At 40.2% G+C, this 18,829-nt stretch overlaps 1 protein-coding gene across 2 annotated transcripts in view; it reads right to left on the reverse strand.

Moving 5' to 3' along the window:
- The window catches only part of PLCL1 (phospholipase C like 1 (inactive)), a 241,815-nt gene that overhangs the window by 75,650 nt on the left and 147,336 nt on the right, over window positions 1-18,829 (reverse strand). Inside the window, exon 1 of one of the 2 annotated variants that reach the window (XM_042444825.1) lies at window positions 12,106-12,224. The exons of the other annotated variant lie outside the window; for it this stretch is intronic. The gene's annotated coding sequence lies outside the window, so the exon portion shown is untranslated. Of the gene's footprint in view, window positions 1-12,105; window positions 12,225-18,829 lie in introns of those variants that run through there. 2 annotated transcript variants of the gene reach the window in all.

Consider the following 18,829-nt stretch of genomic DNA (forward strand, 5'->3'; position numbering starts at 1 on the left):
CAGAAAACTTTAGGAGATGAATAATAATTTATCTCGTTCACACTCTAAATGTATTTAACTGCACATTTTTAGAGACGCATGACTAAAGTACAGTTATTTAAATTTCAGATCCTCCAAAGAGCTTCCCAGTGCCAATCCAATCATTTTAGCAAAGCTCCAGCCAACAGAAGAGCTTTGACAATTGCTCTAAAATCCAGTGTTTGTTATAATGAAGCATGTAAATAATTTCACATCAAGACTCTGGGATGACAAAACAGAATGAACCTATTAACACAAATTGATTGCTCATAAATCAAGATTATGTTTTGGCAGCTGAGCAGTAACTTGGTGGAAGCTGCAGGAAATCACAATTAATAAAAACCATTTACCTAGGTCATAGGCTGGTGCTGTAAAGCTCAAGAGTGCACATTAAACTGTAGCAAGACAAGGACAAGTTACCCTGCTTTGTTATTTTCCAAGCAAAAACCTGGTGGGTGAGGATGGATATATGCAGGAGGGTGTGTGTGGGCACGCGAGTGTGTGTGTGAGAGAGAGAGAGAGAGAGAAGGATGAGGAGGAGGAGTTGAAACATTAGTGCTGAGCCAGAATTCCTTAGCATTCACTCCTGAAACCCTTCACTATTCTTGTTTATCTTGAATGAACAGTTATGCAGGTAGACACTGAGAGCCTGCATGGCCTAGTAGTTTGAGCATAGGACTACAACTTTGGAGTCCAGGATTCAAATCTGTGCTGAGTCATGGAAATTTACAGGGTGACCTTGGACAAGTCACATTCTCTCAACCCCAGAAATGGTCACCATAGGTGAGAAATGACTTGAAGGCACACAACAACAACAACAACAACAACAACAAGCTAGGTAATAGCTGTTGTCTACCTCCTTTTCCCAGCAGGACTGCCTCTCTCCATGGTCTGTTTACAGCATGGATCATTAGCATCTGAAGGTGTGCGGGGGCGGGGGGGACTCTTTGCTGCTGCTCCATAGACGAATTACAGTGGTGCAGGAATGGGGACTCCTGGAAGCCATGACAATATGGCCAGGGTGTATATGATATCTGCACACCACACTTTAACCATCTTCATTTTAACAATATACCCCAGGTGTCCAATATAGCTCAGCTTACTGCACAGCATATCAAGTTGTTGTTGTTGTTGTTGTCGTATGCCTTCAAGTTGACTCCAACTTACAGCAAACCTATCATAGCATTTTCTTGGCAAGATGTATTCTGAGGAGGTTTGTCATTGCCTTCTTCTAAGGCTGAGAGAGCAAGCCTTGTCCAAGGGCACCCACTGGGTCTTCATGGCCGAGTGGAGGTTTGAGCCCTGGTCTGCTAGAGTCCTAGTCCAACACTCAAACCACTGCACCACACTGGTTCTCACAACAACACAGGCCAAGAACTGGCTTATTAGAACTGGCTTATCAGTCAACAATTTAAATGACTAGTTAGTCTTGTGAATATCTAAAACACTTTGGTTAACAGTGGAAGTTCCTGCTTCAATCCTTTTGGGGTGGTGCTGCCTTCAGTTCAAAGGCAGGCAACTTGTGGCCCTCAAGATACTGTTGGATCTCAGGACCCAGTGTTCATCACCACTGACAATGTTGGCTAGCACTAAGAGAAGTTACAGTCCAAGAATATTCAGTGGATTACAGGTTGACCAGCTGGGTAACTCAAACGCTGTGTTAAAAACTACAGCAGCTAAATGAGTTCCAGCTGAGGATCCAAAATTATCATAAACTCCACAGTCTGGAAAGTTTAATCCTATCCTAATCCTATTCCTTTTTAATTTTTGTAGACTACCATAATAAAAAATGAGATCAGAATCATTTTACAATATTTGAGACCAAACTAGACAATATCATGCACACAATTAGTAAGTGCATGATGGATGGTGATCTAAGGTCTATACTGGCAGAAACAGAAACTAGGTAGATATCAATGGCGAAATCATACATACATACATATGGATATAATATTGACAGAAAGAAGACAGGAGAAATACTGTACAGTACATACCAACTTGGTTAATTATATACGTAGCCAAATTTAACTGCTCATATTACTGTATAGGTTAAAGAGATCTGATGAAAAACAGAGATGAAATGGAGGAAGATAGATTTCTTGGTTCATTATTTTGAATGATTAAAAAGTACATTAAGATCCAAAATTTAGAGGATAGGAAGTTTTTGACAATTAAGTTGTATGTAAATTTGTTTTGAAAGTGATGTTTGTTATGGTTTTGGGTTGTAAATTTATCTTTTGTTTAGGTTTTTGGTTGCTGGTTTTAGTTACTTTGTTTTTTAAATGAATGTTTTAAAAAAGAATACGTTTTTCTTAAGAGTACAGGCACAGGACCTCTGAGGCAGTAGAAAATGTAAGAGGATCAAAGGATTAAATCAGTAATGGGAACTGTGTGGCCCTCTAGATGCCGTTGAACTGCAGTTCCCATCATTCCTTATCATGGGCTATGCTGGCTAGAGCTGCTAGAAGTTGCAGTTCAACAACATGTAGAGACACATTGTCCACCCTTATCATCTTCCACCAGTGGCTGATCTGGGTCTGCAACGACCTGAGCACACCCCTGTAATTTATACTGAAACCATTTATCTAGTTGCTAATTGTGCGAATGATGTAACAACTAACACACACCAACATTAAAAAGTGTAAGAAAATGAAGAGAGCCATGCTGAATCAGACTAAAGGCCTTTATATGCCTTCTCTTCACACAGTAGCTAATCAGTTGCTCCTGGAACCACATAAATTCAACTGCACCTGCATCTTGCGATCGTTCCTCAGACTGATACACACAAACAGAAAGAAAGAAAGAAAGAAAGAAAGAAAGAAAGAAAGGAAAGATTACTACAATGAGCATAGCCTTCATACTACTGCTGTGCCTCTGTCATTTCTCCTGTAGGGAGAGCTTGTGTCTTTATTTTCTTTTTCCTTTTTTCCACAGTTGCTTGGGCCTTCCCATCCGTACATCCTCTAAACAAAAGGTTCAAAGTTCCTGTGCAAAAAGTAACAATCCCACTAGGAGTCAATGGGCGTGCATTAGACATTTTTCCCACGAACCCAGTCTCATCCGTCTCCCTGTATGGCTGGCCTTATGGAGATAGTCTGGTGGGAGCGCCGTGTTCTAGGAAGGCTACCACTGTAACTCAGGAGGGCTCTGCCGAGGAGACTGTCTCGCAGCCAGGAGCTTAGCTGAGTAGGAGTGTGTTTATTCACATTGCCATTCGCAGCAGCCTCTGTACACAGTGCTCAGCATCTGTGCTAAAGTTCAGACCAGCAACAGATTATCCAGAAACCTTTTAAAATGTCAACCACCATTTGCATTAATTCGTAAGATAAAACTCTTAAATGTCCCTGTCACAAGCAAGGTCAAGGTGACCCCATGTAAAAGTAATCTGGCAAAGAAAAGATCCTTCTATCATCTTGACACATTACTCTCCCTCTCCTCTGATTCCTATGTTCAGAAACACTTAGCAGGGTATTGATTACTGGAGGAATGTCTGGTCCTTGGGCATATAAAATGCAGAATGCAATTCTCTATGGACTAGGAAGGTTCATGCAGCAAGGGAAATATTCATCCATCAAAAAGTGACTGGGATTAAATTCACCAGTGCATTAATGATAAATTGATACAAAACCATCCTTGATCATGTTAGGAACACTAGAAGCTGCAGGTCAGACCATCATCTGTCTCAATACTGTTTGTATCAGCAATGGCAACTTGTGGCCTTCTAGGTGCTGTTATACAACTATTACCATTATCCTTAACCAATATGATGGCTAGGGCTGATGGGAGTTGGAGTCCAATAACATCTGGAGGACCACATACTTTGTAGCCCTGCTCTGCATTGATTGGTAGCAATGGCTGTTCGTGATTTCAGACAAGGTTCTTTCCCAGTTCCACTTGGGAGAACCCAGGGACTGAAACTGGGACTCTCTGCATGCAAAATCAGAGCTTTGGAAAGTTACTTAATAATAATAATAATAATAATAATAATAATAATTTTATTTATAGACCGCTTTTCCACATTGATCAAAGCTTATAACTCCCAGAATCCTGCAGGTAGCGTTAATAGGTTTAACTATATTACAGGAAAGGGAAGCAGAGGGGAAGTCAAAGGTAATGTTTGTGGAAGCCATGGTGGTTTCTCAGAAAAGGTAGGTTAATATGAAATGATAGCAATGATTTCTCAAAATTTGGTCCTCAAGATATTTTGGATTTCAGCTCCCAGTATCCCTGGCCAAAAGCCAGGCTGGCTGAGATTTTGAGAGTTGAAGTCCAAAACATCTGGAGGACCAAAGTTTGAGAACAACTAAACTACCGCATCCTTCTCTGATTATCACTCATCTCATCCATCTAGGCTAACTACTTAAACGCTGCCAAAAAAGAGGAGGTGCACATGCATGTATACATTGACACTGGGGTGCAGATGTGCCCAAAATGTGCACAGACTAACTGATATGGATTGATAAGATATGACATAAATTTAGAAATAACTTCTAGAATGTTAAATAGAAATACAGTGAGTTATCATTGTAGTAGGAAAGAAGGTGGCTAATCCTGCAAATGGGGAAGGGTAGCTCCTGCTGATTCTGCCATTCAGGTGCTGAAAACTGGTCTTCTACTTCAGGTCTCCTGCTCTCCCTTCTCCTTATGGTTCTTTATCTTCACACAGCCCTTCAGAGAGCTTGTCTATTTAAAGGACTGTCCCTGGAAAGCAGAACATATGGCCTAAATAGTTGCCATATGATTAGTAATCTTCTCTCTGACTTTTCCTGTTATCTCATCTTCAGCTTGTGCTACTATCAACTTCTTCCCCTTATCCTTAATCATTGGATGATTGAGTATTTTCAGGGAAACATTTGGCCTCCTTAAATTGAACTTGGGAAGTTCTGCGTGGGTTGTATTAAATGTGCATGAAAATATTTCAGCCTGTTGGGTCATCTATGGAACATTCTTTTAATTTTGTGGACAGATAGAGCCCATAGGATCATAGTATTTTGCATGAAAAGCCACATGTAAGGTCCTTTTTCCATATGTACAAAAACCCACAGAAGGAATCCTTAAAACTCTAGGGAGTGTTAAATGTTACTTCATTAGTCAATCACTTTTGAAAAAATTGGCATTTTCACACTGTATGCCTATTCCTGCAAAGCTCTGCGTCTTTTATATTTACACTTCATTACAATTTATGCATACTCAAAACTGACAAATCAGAATAAACTTCTAATTATCAGCTTTAAAAATCTGCCCCAAGATTATTTTGTTTTTACTAAACAAAATCTTCATGTGAAGTGACATGAAAACTGAAAGTAAATTTTTCTTAATTGTTGACTTTGATAAACAACAACCTTATGATTGAGAGATCTCCAAGTCACCCTTGTTATCAACAGCTCTGCTCAGGTCTTACAAACCCAGGGCTGTGCCTGCCTTGACTGAATTAATCCATCTCTAATACAGTCTTCATCTTTTCCTAGAGTTTCTCACTTTATCCAGCATTATTATCTTTGCTAATGAGTCCTGTCTTCATGATATGTCCAAATTATGACAGTCTCTGTTTAATCATCCTGGATTCTAGGGTAATTTCAGGCTTATTTTGCTCAAGGAACCATTTGTTTGTCATTTTGGCACTTGTGACATCCTATGAACTTTTCTCCAGCACAATATTTCAAATTAGTTGATTCTTTTCCTATCAGCGTTCACTTTCCAACTTTCACAATGGTACACAGAAATCAGAAACAATTTTGACCTTGGTATTCAATGATACATTTTTAAAATTGACGATCTTGTCTAGTCCTATCACAGCTGCCCTTCCAAGTCCTAGCCCCTTTTTGCATAGGCCAAATGAAACATTCTCCTCCATCCTTTCAATGGGGAGCCTGAACAACGCAAACAATTCAGACATGCCCAGCATATTCAGCACCAACCCAGAATATATCCCACCACCACCCCTTGTATAATGGATTAAATAAACTCACTATTTTCTCTGGGTCTTCCCAAAAAATCCAGAGCCCTCTGTTGAGATGCTAGGAGACTGTTTAAAATATGTACTGGTGTGCCACCTGGCACAGCTATCACCATGGCAAGTCACTCGCTCTGAGATCAGAATGATGTACCTAGCCATGTGATTGATACTGGGTATCATTTTCTGACTTCAGAGTGAGCAACGCACCACCGCCTTGGCTCCACCGGGTAGCAGAGTGGGATGCACTTGCACACAACTGCCCAGTGTTGCAACAGAGAACCCCTGATAATGGGGAGTGAGGTTGGGGCAATTCCAGGGCCTGGATAATCTAGGCTCCCCCCTGGAGTATACTGGCCCATGCAGACACCACCCTAGACTTCTTCTGATTTCTTGTGTACAGTCTCCATTCTGATTTATGACTGAGCCAAGACATGGAGTACTGTATATAAATACTTTAAATAAATACAGTAACCAAAAACAGAAAGAGAAAAGGTAGTCCCCATGGACATCTTAGTTGCAATGCTTCCCCTAAATGCTTCACATTGAAAGTGAGCTTTCCCATCTGTCCAACACTTTGCTCAGGAGTCCTAGCATCCACTCTCCCCTTCCTGTGCTCTTTGCAGCCACTGGAGAGCACAGTTCTCTGTGGTTTGGCACTCCTCCTGCTTATGGAAGATTTGGCCCTGACCAGTGGCAGCTGATAGTTTCCACATTAACAGGTGGAAAATCTGCTCTGGGTTTCAATCTGAACTTTAAAACAGCAGGAATAGGGTTCAGCACATTGGAGCTCAGGAGCTGAAAGTTCAAACTAAAACCCACTAGTTCCACTGACATGGAAGCCACAAGCTGGCACTTGGACCTGAAGAAATCATTTTTACTTCAAATGACTGTTTGGTACCCTTTTAAAAGCAAATGGCAAATTTATTTTTTATTTTATTTTATTTGTAGCAGATCTTTATGCAGAGCAGGGATGTGAGGTGCCATCTTATATTAATAGACATCATTTTACCACATGATATGCCAGTCCTTGGCAGGATAACATGCTCTTGCTGTTTCAAAAAAAACCAGTTCCACACAAGCCCATTGACTGAACATCACAGAGCCAAACGCCCTTCATCCTTAACATTACAATCTGGCAGCTTCAATTAATGGTAACCATGGGAGGCTCTCCTACAGCGGCTAAAACCTACCTCTTTTGCTCAGAATGGATGGCAGGAGCACCATGGATCTGCATGACAACACTTGTGCAACATGCTGCTTCCAGTCATTATTTGTAACTGCTCCTAAGAAATGTAGGAAACAGTACCAGGAGCTGTGCAGAATCTTGCTACCCTTTTGTTCTTCTGAGCATATTGAACAAACTGCTGAATTTATAACTCTCGGTATGCCCCTTCTGAAATGTAAACCTATAAATTGGGAATGCCGCAATGCCATTGCAACATTACTCTTCTCTTCCCAATTAGAAAGCCAATGAGGAAGTTGCAGACTAATGAGGAAGCATTCAATTCCACATGAAGCTACTGATTCAACAGTTGAAAACGAATCTTTCTGCTTATAAGAAAGCACAAACAGACAGAGAGGTGTTGGAAGTACTAACAAAACAGAAAGAACTGAGTATTATGGGAAGAGGTTTCGCCTTCTGCTTTTAATATACACTGTATATGTGAGATTAGATCCAGGTATCTTGCAAACATAGTTCATTCTTAAGCCTTAAGTCTTTCTCCTTATCAGTTCTTTCAAATGAAGCACCACACCACCCATCATGCATTTCAAGTTCCAAAGCAAGTCACAAATAACATCTTAAAGGACACCTGCTGGAAACCTCTAAGTGAATGGTTCTCAACCTTTGGGCCTCCAGATGTTTTCGACTTCAATTCCCAGAAGTCCCAGTCAGTATGCTCATTGTTCAGGAATTCTGGGAGTTGAAGTCTCAAAAGTCAAGAGGACCAAAGATTGAGAACCACTGCTCTAAGCAGTAGTGGAGGACTATTCTCTTTTACCACCAACCCATTCCACCTGAGCATCTCTAGCACCAAAAGAAGCTCCAGATAACTTGCAGGATGCCCACTGGTGAAAATATTAATGTGGCAATGAATTTGTACTTTTTTCTTATTCACTTTGGTTCACTTCCAAATAAAAACACAAGAAACTTGAGCTCAGGGTGCACCTATATTGAAGAAATAATACAATTTGACACCACTTCAACAGCCATAGCTCCATGCTACTGTGATATGTACTTCTGTGAGGCAGCAGGACTCTTTGGCAGAGAAGGCTAAAGATCTTGTAAAACTAAAAATCCCAGGATTCCATAGGAAGAAGCTACAGCACTCAAAGTGGTGTCCAGCTGCATTATTTCTACAGTGTAGATGCACCCCAGGTTATGATTCACTATTACCATACAAAAAAAAAAATAACCAGTATGGCCATGGGTGTAAGAAGGCACCCCCACCCCTTGGAATATGCCCTGCCAGCAACTGATGTAAGCAACAAACAGGCATGGTTCAACTCACAGCTGGATTCAGCTCGCATTACAGTAAAATTAATCTGTTTCATTAAGCAACATGAAATCAGAATAAGATAGGACATCTTTGATAGTCCCAGGTGGGTCCATTCCTCATCATCTGAATTTGAGCCTCAAAGATCAAGGCAAACTGCAGCCCTATGGCATGTAAACACCTACTTTATTGTTTAATTCTGTTTTAGTACTGGGTATGGGGGGGCGTTAGGTCTAGGGTTTGATTTTTAACTCTATTGTAATTGATGTATTTTATTGTTGTAACCGCCAGGATTCTTCGTGATTGGGCGGGCTATAAATAAATTATTATTATTATTATTATTATTATTATTATTATTATTATTATTATTTCACTTCTCCACATTCCTTTCCTACTGGATAATTGGTTGGAATAAGCTGAGAGGAAGAGGAGATGTTGTTGCTGTTGTTAATAAGTTGTATACAAGCATAACTGGTGATATTGCACAAATTCTCTCTGATCATGGGACATACCTGTGAAAGAATGATCAGCTTTTAGTTTAGTGTCTAGTGGTTTCTTGGCTTTGTGAAGCCTGAGTCCCCATGGGGGATTCCAAGGACTGTAGCCCCCAAAAGAGATTTCTACAGTCTCTAGAAAACAAAGAAGGACTATAGTGAAAGACAAAAATATCCAAAAGTGCCTGTAAAATTTCATGGAGAAAGCAAGAGCATTGGCTGGAAGCACTCCAGTTAAACTGACCCACAGAGTATTCATTTGGAATGCCAGAAATACAGGCAAAAGGAAGAAAAATAAGAAATATCCTTATTCCATGGGAACGGGTAAAACCTTGGGCCCTGATATTCAAAAAGTGTACCTTATTTTTATCAGTTGATTTATAGTACCAGTGCATGGATACTCAGGATTTTCTCTATTTGCCTGTTATCATACAAGGAAAAAACCAACATGGTTTTGTTGTCTAAAGACTTTAACAGCATATTCTTGTTCACATCTATACAAAAATAAGTGTGAGTACAGGACTATAGCCTCAATCTACTCTTGTAATGGCATAATAATCTATTTCTCTGCACCTCACCCACTCACCTAGTTTTTGCTCAGTTCTAAAATATTCCAAAACATTCAATGAGATATTAATTCCCTACAAGATAAAAGATATCAATGGCAATATATTCTTCAAGGACATATCTCTCTGGATTCATGCATATTCCTATTTGTGTAACAACCAAACTAATTTGTCTGAAATTCATTCAATAGTACTCTTTTCAAAGCTTGTTAATAAAGACAAGAGACATTTTTCATATTTCAATAGCTGAACAAATAAAGGCAAAGAATGAAGCATTTCAGAAACAATATGGCCATTCCTGTTAACCTGACATAACGTACCACAGGAAACACCATGACTGAAATGAGCTCTAACTGAACCTTTCCTGAAAGGATGTCTTCTCTGCTATGTACAAGGGGTCACTAATAACAGCAAAATCTAAGAAGCCATCAAGTCAAAACAGGGAGGAGAACCATCAACCATCTTCCCATGCTCAAAAGAGTTATTTTTAAAATATGAGACTTACTGATTAGAACCTCAGAAGAAAAGGCTGAGCCACAAACATCAAAAGGCACAATCTGCTTAATGCCACAACAATCTGTCTGATGGGGAGACTGTTGTGTAACAGAGAGATGTGAATAGGATATTACTCCAGGAATGTGCGCTAAGACAGGTCTCATCCATCAAGGATTGCATTCTGACATAACAGGAGCAACAGCAGCACATTGCTGACTGCTACACAGGATACAGGCAGGGACAGCTATGCACACACTCTTTATAGAGAATGGAGTAATAGAGGTAATAGAGGATCAGGGCCAGGATTGCCCAGAATTCTTCACTCCAGTCAATGGAAGGGGAAAAGGAGTTTGCCTTGTTCCTTTCAGTCACACCTCTTCCTAAGGAGGCAAAGGGATCTTGTAGCACTTTTCACACTAACGGAGCAAAAAAAGTCGCTTTCATATACCTGGCGCCTTATCACATGAGAAAACAAAGCAGAAGAGTAGTGGCTTTCTTCATGCCTCTCTGCATCCTGTCATAGCACTTCTGTTCTCTTCTCTTCCCATGGGGAAGAGAGTTGTAAAAGAGTGCCTTTTGTTGGATTTTTGTTGATGAATTTCCAGCATGACAAAAGGCACACTTTTATGACCATCTCCCTCAGGAAGAGAATGGAAGTGCTACAGCACCATGCAGAGAAGGTATATTCAGGCTATGTATCATCAAGCAAAATTGCAATATAACTCCGAATAAAAACAGTTAAAAATTATTAGTTATTAAAACAACATTTAAGCAGTTTATCACATGGGAGGAATTTCTCTTAATTTCGAAAGAAAAGAAAGTGGGGCCAGAACACATTCACGTGAATTCGCTAGTTCAGCAAATTTACGTGAATTCGAATTGCATTCGAACTGACTCCCCATTGCCCAAAAATAGCTTGCCATTGCCCGAAATTGCGTGTGGTAGTCTATCACACAATAACGTGAAACCCCATGATTGCGTTCAGATTGCCATTACATTATACTTCCAGTTTCCCTTGTCTGATAAATTCCTAACATATCAGTAGCAAGCAGAGGCATAATTTGAATGGACAGTAGGATAGAATTAACCAAATGTAGACTCAAATATGTTTAGCCTGGAGAAAAGAAGGTTAAGAGGAGATATGACAGCCCTGTTTAAATATTTGAAAGGATGTCATATTGAGGAGGGAGCAGGCTTATTTTCTGCTGCTGCAGAGAACAGGACTCGGTGCAATGGATGCAAGCTGCAGGAAAAGAGATTCCACCTCAACATTAGGAGGAACTTCCTGACAGTAAGGGCTGTCCGACAGTGGAACATTCCTCGGAGTGTGGTGGAATCTCCCTCCTTGGAGGTCTTTAAGCAGAAGCTGGATGGCCATCTGTCAGGGATGCTTTGATTGAGATTTCCTGCAGGGCAGAATGGGGTTGAACTGGATGGCTCTTGTGGTCTCTTCCAACTCTACGATTCTATGATTCTATGAAATAACCAAATATAGACTGCAACAAGTATGCCTGTAAAATCTTAAGAAAGGGGAAGGCATTAGAATGATGTGGGGCCACTATCTTTCCCTTTCTCCTTCCTTTAATTCTTACAACCACCTAGCAAGGCAAGTTAGGCTGGGGAAAAAAATGATTGGCCCCAGGGATTTGCACTAATGTCCTGTTTCTGGACTTTCAAGTGACACCCATTTGGCCACTACAGGAATAGAAATTCTGCATGCCGTAGAGCACTCCAAAGTTGCAACGGTGGCAGAAAAGCCGGCTTTTTGCTGGTGCAAAAAGGAGCGGCCCTTCGGGTTGATCTGATTTGGCTCTTAATCCAACATTCTAACCAATATCTCATTCTAATACTTTTTCTTTCTTTTTAACTCTGTGTACAAAGATAGTCAAGTTTCTCTTTATTTTGGTAATGTTTTAGGGACTTAATGGTCTTTGCAGCCAATTCCCTTGAGCTTCCATCATATCCTTTGCAGGAACGAGAATGAAAGAGTCTAAGGGAAATGTAGAAGACCCAAATTAAGACCATTAAACATCAGAGGAATAGGCATTGCAATCTAACTGCTCTAAAGACAGTTGACTCACAGCATCTACAGATTCTATCTCACCAGTACAAAGCAAACAACAAAAACTTATACTCTTATGCCTTCTAGTTCTTGTAGTCCCTTGGTTAGGTGCATCTCTTTAACCACAAGAGGCTTGCTAATCGCAAAGCACAGGAAGTGAATTAACAGCAGTCACACAAATTAGATGCAGCTAGTAAGCCATTTATATTCTGGCTAGCTTCCTTTTCTCAAAAATTTTGGTGTGTGTGTTTTGTTTTTAAAGTTTTTTAAAAGCTGGGAGGGAGAGGCTTTTCAGCTATTCCCTTGGGACCCTTCTTTCCTGTTCTTTTCTCATTGTCCTGAATACCCTTAAACCCCGCCTTTCAAAACTTTCTTCAGCATCTCAAGAAGAAACAATGCTATTTCTTTTTTTGCATCCATCACTGTTGTTAAGGACTGATGTGAGGAAATTATATCCTGTCCACCCTTTTTCTGTCTGGCCTTTAAAAAAAATTCTCTGGAATTTTGGTGGAAGCTGTTATTATTGTTTTTGCATTCAACTTTAAGACATGGCTATGAATTTCTGTAGAACTAAATCTACTTAAAGTGGGCTGGATTTGATGATGTAACAAGTCAGGCAATCATTTGTATACAAAACAGAACAATGTCTACTGTCAAGAACGAATTAAAATTAATTAAGTTCTTTAAACTAGAAATTTTCTAACAAACGGGCAACTTATAAAAATACTGTAGTAACTTACATGATTTACTTAAACTGGACTTTCAGCATTAACTTATTTCCAGAATTAGGTTATTATTGAAGCTACTAATAAATTAAAAGGAAGACCCAAGAAATTTTACAATTCCCATCTGACCATATTACATTGCATTCCCAGCTGATTACTTTCATAAATGGAAATGGCTAGAGATATCTTTGTATTGTTTTTTATGGGTTTTTCGGGCTACGTGGCCATGTTCTAGAAGAGTTTATTCCTGACGTTTCACCCGCATCTTTGTATATTTTTGTGCTTAATTATGGTTTAGCTAATACCAAGGCTGCAAGGTTTTAAAATCAAAACATTAGCAAGGGCAGCTTGGAAAGGGCTGGTATTCTTGGCATCCAGGTGATCTACACTGGCCACCTTATACCTCCTCATTTATCCCTGGCAAATTAATTTTGAAGGTCTTAATCCCAGGCCTTTTGTTGCAATCTACTTGTGGGAGGAGGTTAAAGAAGTGAGATTATATGGGAGGGAAAATAAAGATAACAAGAGAGGGGTTTGGGGGTGAGGTGCATAAGAAAGGTATTTCAATTAACACAGCTCTTTCCTTTTCTCCCAAGCATAAACCAGGGAGACAAATGGGGAGGGAATAAAAACTCTGGCGGGTTATAGACCGCCATTAAAGTACGTGCAGAGCACGTACTAGGGTTACGAAGGTGCGGTGCTTCCACACCTCCCTAACCCTAATACGCGCTCTGCGAGTAAAAAATGACGGCAGCCGTTCCAGACGGCCGCCGTCATGAGGACGTCACGGCCACGCCGCCTCTATACAGGGCGGCGTGGACGTGACGTCCTCGCTCCATGCCTAGGGCGCCCTTTGCGCGAACCAGGAAGGAGCTCTGTTTCGGAGATCCTTCCTGGTTTGCGGCGCCACTTTGCTTCGCTGGGCGCAGCGTTCAGACGGCTGCGCCCAGCGAAGCAAGGGAGAAAGGGGCCAAGCGGCCCCTTTCTCCTCCTCCCCGCCACCGCGAGGTGTCCTTGGGGCATGAAGGACACCCCTTTTCAGGCTGCAGGGAAGTGGCGTTTTGCTGCTTCCCCGCAGCCTGAAAAGCGGCGGATAGGGGCCTTAACGGCTGCCGTTCTAGCCGCTGAGACCCCGATACACCGGGGAAAGGGACGGGTACAGCCCGCCCCAAATAGGTGGTCTGTAACCCGCCACAGATTGCATTTTTCATCTTTATTCTTTTAAATTTTAAATTTAAACTGAAATGGCATCAATACACTATCTGAATTTCACCTATTTTTCTAATGTACATGTAATTACATTCTTTAGCCTGTTTATGATTAACGGAACCCATTAATCCTTTTCTACTCATTTTCTTATGTGTGGTATTATGAGTCTTCCAGCCTATTTTGCTGAAATAAATGTTGCAGGGAGAGGTAAGGGATTGGTCAATTATCGGTAGAGAGACAGAAGAGGTGTAGCAGATGGCAATGGAAACCAGGAGAAGTACAGGTCCTTTAAGAAGAACATATTGGAGGAACTTTGCGGGAGAAGAAAAAGCTTGGGGTGGTGGGGGAAAGAGGTAATATTTTGGACTGCTAATCATATAATTTCCCATGTTGGCTGGGGGATTCTGGGAACTGTAGCCCAAATATTAACTTTTTCAAGTTCTTAGAGAAGAGAAAAATAGGCCAGCAAATAAGAAGACAGTATTGTGCAGCTGATTTTGAGGAGACACCAGATGAACAGAATGGAGATCAGACATGTAGTGATCACAGTATGCACAATCTAAACAGCTCCAGAAAAAAGCTACCTTGGTTGAAAACCTTGGGGTGGCTATTTGTGTAGAAACCCCCAAAACGGAGGAATTATTTCATCTACCTGGCCCACTTCCACAAGCTTAAATGTGTATATCAACAACTCATGCCTCCTTTCCCTCTGCTGCAGTGAACAGAATGTAGGATTCAGACCTGAGAAATCCAGGATCAATGTCTCTCCCTCATCCTCTCTCCTTTTCTGCCTAACATATTTCACACAGTGTAAGAATAAAGCATGGGCATTGAAGGTGAGATATTAATGTAATTAAGTAATGGAGTCAAAGGTGGTGGTATGATAGAAGACAGATAGGAAGAAGATTGGTGACAGGTGACATCCTGCTGAAGGTAGTGAGAAGGATCATAAATGAAAGCAAGGGAGGAATGTGCCAAAGCAAACTCATGCAGGTCTTTATGTATGTATTTATTCACATGCATTTATTTATATCTATATTGAAGTAATGTATTTAAAACATGAGAAGCCCCTGGATAATGATTCACCTATTTTGCCATCCAAGAGTATTTAAAAACCAGTTATCACACCTTGAGCCAAGAGCTATGCAATGCTAAACACAACAATTTTATAGTGTTAATCCTTTTTTAAAAAAGTTTAAAAAGCAAGCATCGGGGGCAATAAGAAGGTGGAGGTGGTTAACTCTTTCCTCCTTTACCATGGTTCTGGCCTCCTTCAGGTTACTATTAGCTCCTGGATAGGTAATTTCATTGGATTGTGAAAGGAAATGAAATAATTAACACAGATCCAAAACACACTGCAAAAATAATCCAGGTTGAAAGCGCTTTAATTGCCCTGGCTCGACATTAAGGAATTCGGGGAACTGTAGTTTTGGGAGACATATAGTCTTCTTTGTCAGAGGATTCTGGGGCCACAATAAACTACAATTCCCAGGATTCCCTAGCACTGAGCCTGGGCAGTTGGAGCAGTGTCAAACTGGATTATATCTGGAGTGTGTTTTGGACCTCATTCCTCAAAGTACCTATTATGGCTGGGTCCATACTGGGTTCCCACATGCCTGCTATTTATAGCTTGTTTTGTTTTGTTTTAAAGACTAGTTGTATTTGCAGGGATGTCTCCACATGTGGGTTGAACTGGGTAATGGCTGGTGAAGTTTGTTCCAGTAGAATTTAAAAACAAATGTCACATCTCATTACCCAGTTCACTTCTCAGACACTGTGTTCCTTTTTCTAAAGAAAATGATTTCAGATACACATCTGCACAGACGCAGGCACTCCGTATCATATCCATGATGTATCTTTTGGCAGTAAGCAATTTATTTTCGCATTTCCATAGTTCATAAAACCAAACAACATTTCACAGATTTGAAAAAAAAAATGCTTGTAAAATTTATTGTTTTGACTTTTCACAACCCCAGAGTTCACACCTCATTGGGCCTGTGTTTCAAATAACTGCATTATATGGCAAGTACAGATAAGCTATTTCCAAGACAATCTGTTCTATGTAATATTTCTCTTGCTGTTGATTAGTTTAATGCATCTGATTATGTTCCTCAACAGATTTTAAGGACCATCCTGCTTTGGAAGGTTATCCAGCTAAATATTTTAAGGTGAATCTGTGTAAAAATGAAAAATGTGTTTGCTGAAGACTAGGCAAACAGTCAGTCTCATAGGCTATAGTAAACCTGACTGTTCAAACATTCAGCCAAGAAATAAATGTAAAGCAATCTCCAAAACAAGAAAAATATCCTCCAGGCATATGTTACAAATCTTGTCTGCCACAAAGCTACTGAAGCCAATCTTCCAAAGTAGTAGATGTAAGTCATTCTTGTTCCAAAAGTATATACTTATCCGGGTAACAGGACAATTGTTTCCTGCACAGTAATTAAAAAAGCAGAGCAAGAAATCTTTCAAGTCACAAAATACAGTACTCTATTCCAGTGATGGCGAACCTATGGCACACATGCCAGAGGTGGCACTCAGAGCCCTCTCTGTGGGCACATGTGCCATCGCCCCAGCACAGTTTGCCAGAGTTTGTTACTAGAAAGCCAGAGGGACATGGCACTTTGCAATAAATAAGTGGGTTTGGGGTTGCATTTTGGGCACTCAGTCCCTAAGAAGTTCACCATCACTGCTCTATTCTCTCCTTCAGCTTCACACATGGCTTTTCAGACAAATCACAATATTTGTGACTGATATGTTTGTGAACACCTTACTCCTATTTGTAACAAAAGGGCAATACAATACAGAATATGGGAGTGTGGTTGCAATGTTGCAGTTTAATCTCCATGAAGGCGCCCCTTAATTCAGATTTTTTTAAAAACCAAAAATCACTTTTGAAAGAATGGTAGATACTGAATTCATAGTTTAAATCTTTTAGGTTAACGCAATGATTCCAACTGTGTAATATTATGTTTTAAGACTGTTTCACATTGAAAAGATTCAAAATTATAAAATATATACTTCAAAGAAATAAGCAGATATATTTAAAGAGGCAAGTATTCCCTATTGGTGGAAAGTTACTTAATGCTCACCTGAATGTAAAGCCATGAGCAAGTACAACTAGCTATGCAATCTAATTAAAGTCCAAAACACACTGCAGAAATAATCCAGTTTGAGACCACTTTAACTGCCCTGACTCAGTACTAGGGAATCTTGGGAACTGTAGTTCGTTGTGGCACCAGAGCTCTCTGACAGAAAAGGATAGATGTGTATAGTGAGATTTAACAGAGAAGAAACATTCTGCAGATTACACAAGTACTACCTGGCCATATACTGTGGCCAAATTCCATCTCCTAATACCAGTTCCCCCAACACCTGAGAAAATAACAATGATCTATTGTTGTTTGTGACCAGAACTGTGTATAAAATTAAGCATTAATGTATAGCCACTGCACAGGAATACTCAGTTTTCTGGCTAGCATGGTGAACAACTATTTCCAGGCCTTTTTTTAATTACATCAAAAGGCAGTGGTACTTATATCACACAGCAATGAATTCCTCAAATCATTTATGAACAGCCAAGAAAAAGACTTTCTTTTGTGTGTTTGTACCCTGTTGCTGATGCACAGTACTAGATAACTCCAATGCCTGCTTCATACATACAGTAGTACCAGAGTCTTCAAGCTGTGGATTGCCTTCTTGACATTACTGAACTATCTGGTGAAGTGTATGCTTTGCTGGAAAGCATAGTCTTCACCAGATAGTTGATTAATGCCAAGGAAGCAGTTCAGAGTTTGCCAAAGGAGTCAGCATCGTGTAGTGGTTTGAGCACTGAATTACAACTCTGAAGATCTGGGTTTGATTCTACATCGAAACCCACTGGGTGATCTTGAGTGAGTCACACAAGTTGGAAACAAATTGAAAGCACACAATAATAACAACAGTGCTTTGTTGGCACTGGAATAAGATTCAGTCCTGGCCTTTTCAGTAGCAGAGTTAAGAAAAAGCCCTTGTGTGAGATCCTACTGAGCAAATACCAACAGGACATACAGGTTACTGCTGCAAACACACAGAATCGGTGTAAAACAGTGCCTTACAACTACATAACAGAACATTCAAGATAATTTTTCCAGAAAGTATTTTCAGTTTTGACTTTTGAAGACATTGGCCTAAGCACAGTGGGGAGTTGTTATTGTTGCTACTACTGCTGCTGTAGCTGCTGTTAAGGTCATGGAACAGTTTCCAACTCCAAAGTTAGACTTTCAGTCCTAAAACTGAACTGTCTGTAATGGACAGCAATTCTGCATGTAATTGATTTAATCAGGGAAGGAGTAAGCCTATAGGACTTCAAAAACAATCATGGAAGAGCTGAAGAAGGTGAAGGGCCATCTGTTTTGCTTTGAAACACAAATACCTCTGTTGTATGAGTCACTCTAATAAATATATGCTTTAAATGAATAATTGTATCCCTTTGGGATCAAGAATAAATTTATCTGAAATGATGTTGGACACTGCAAAAACTGTCTGTAGGCAAATAGGTCCCACTCCACTAGAATCTAGTTGTTAAGAGTGATTAATGAAAGTGATTCAGCTTAATTAGGTGGCAACTTTATTGTATCAACAAATAATTCAGAACCATTTTTAGCTCAACAGACACAGGTAATGACAGAGTTTTCTGGAAATACTGTAAAATAAATGCAGATTTAGGGTAAAGCTGTCCAAAGTATTAAGTACAGAAGGTTGGTGTGTTAGGAGCTGGCTGGATTCTGCACCCTCTAATGATTCTGCCTCAAATAAGCATCAGCTGCT

This window comes from Sceloporus undulatus, chromosome 1, assembly GCF_019175285.1.
Source record: "Sceloporus undulatus isolate JIND9_A2432 ecotype Alabama chromosome 1, SceUnd_v1.1, whole genome shotgun sequence".
Lineage (NCBI taxonomy): Eukaryota > Metazoa > Chordata > Lepidosauria > Squamata > Phrynosomatidae > Sceloporus > Sceloporus undulatus.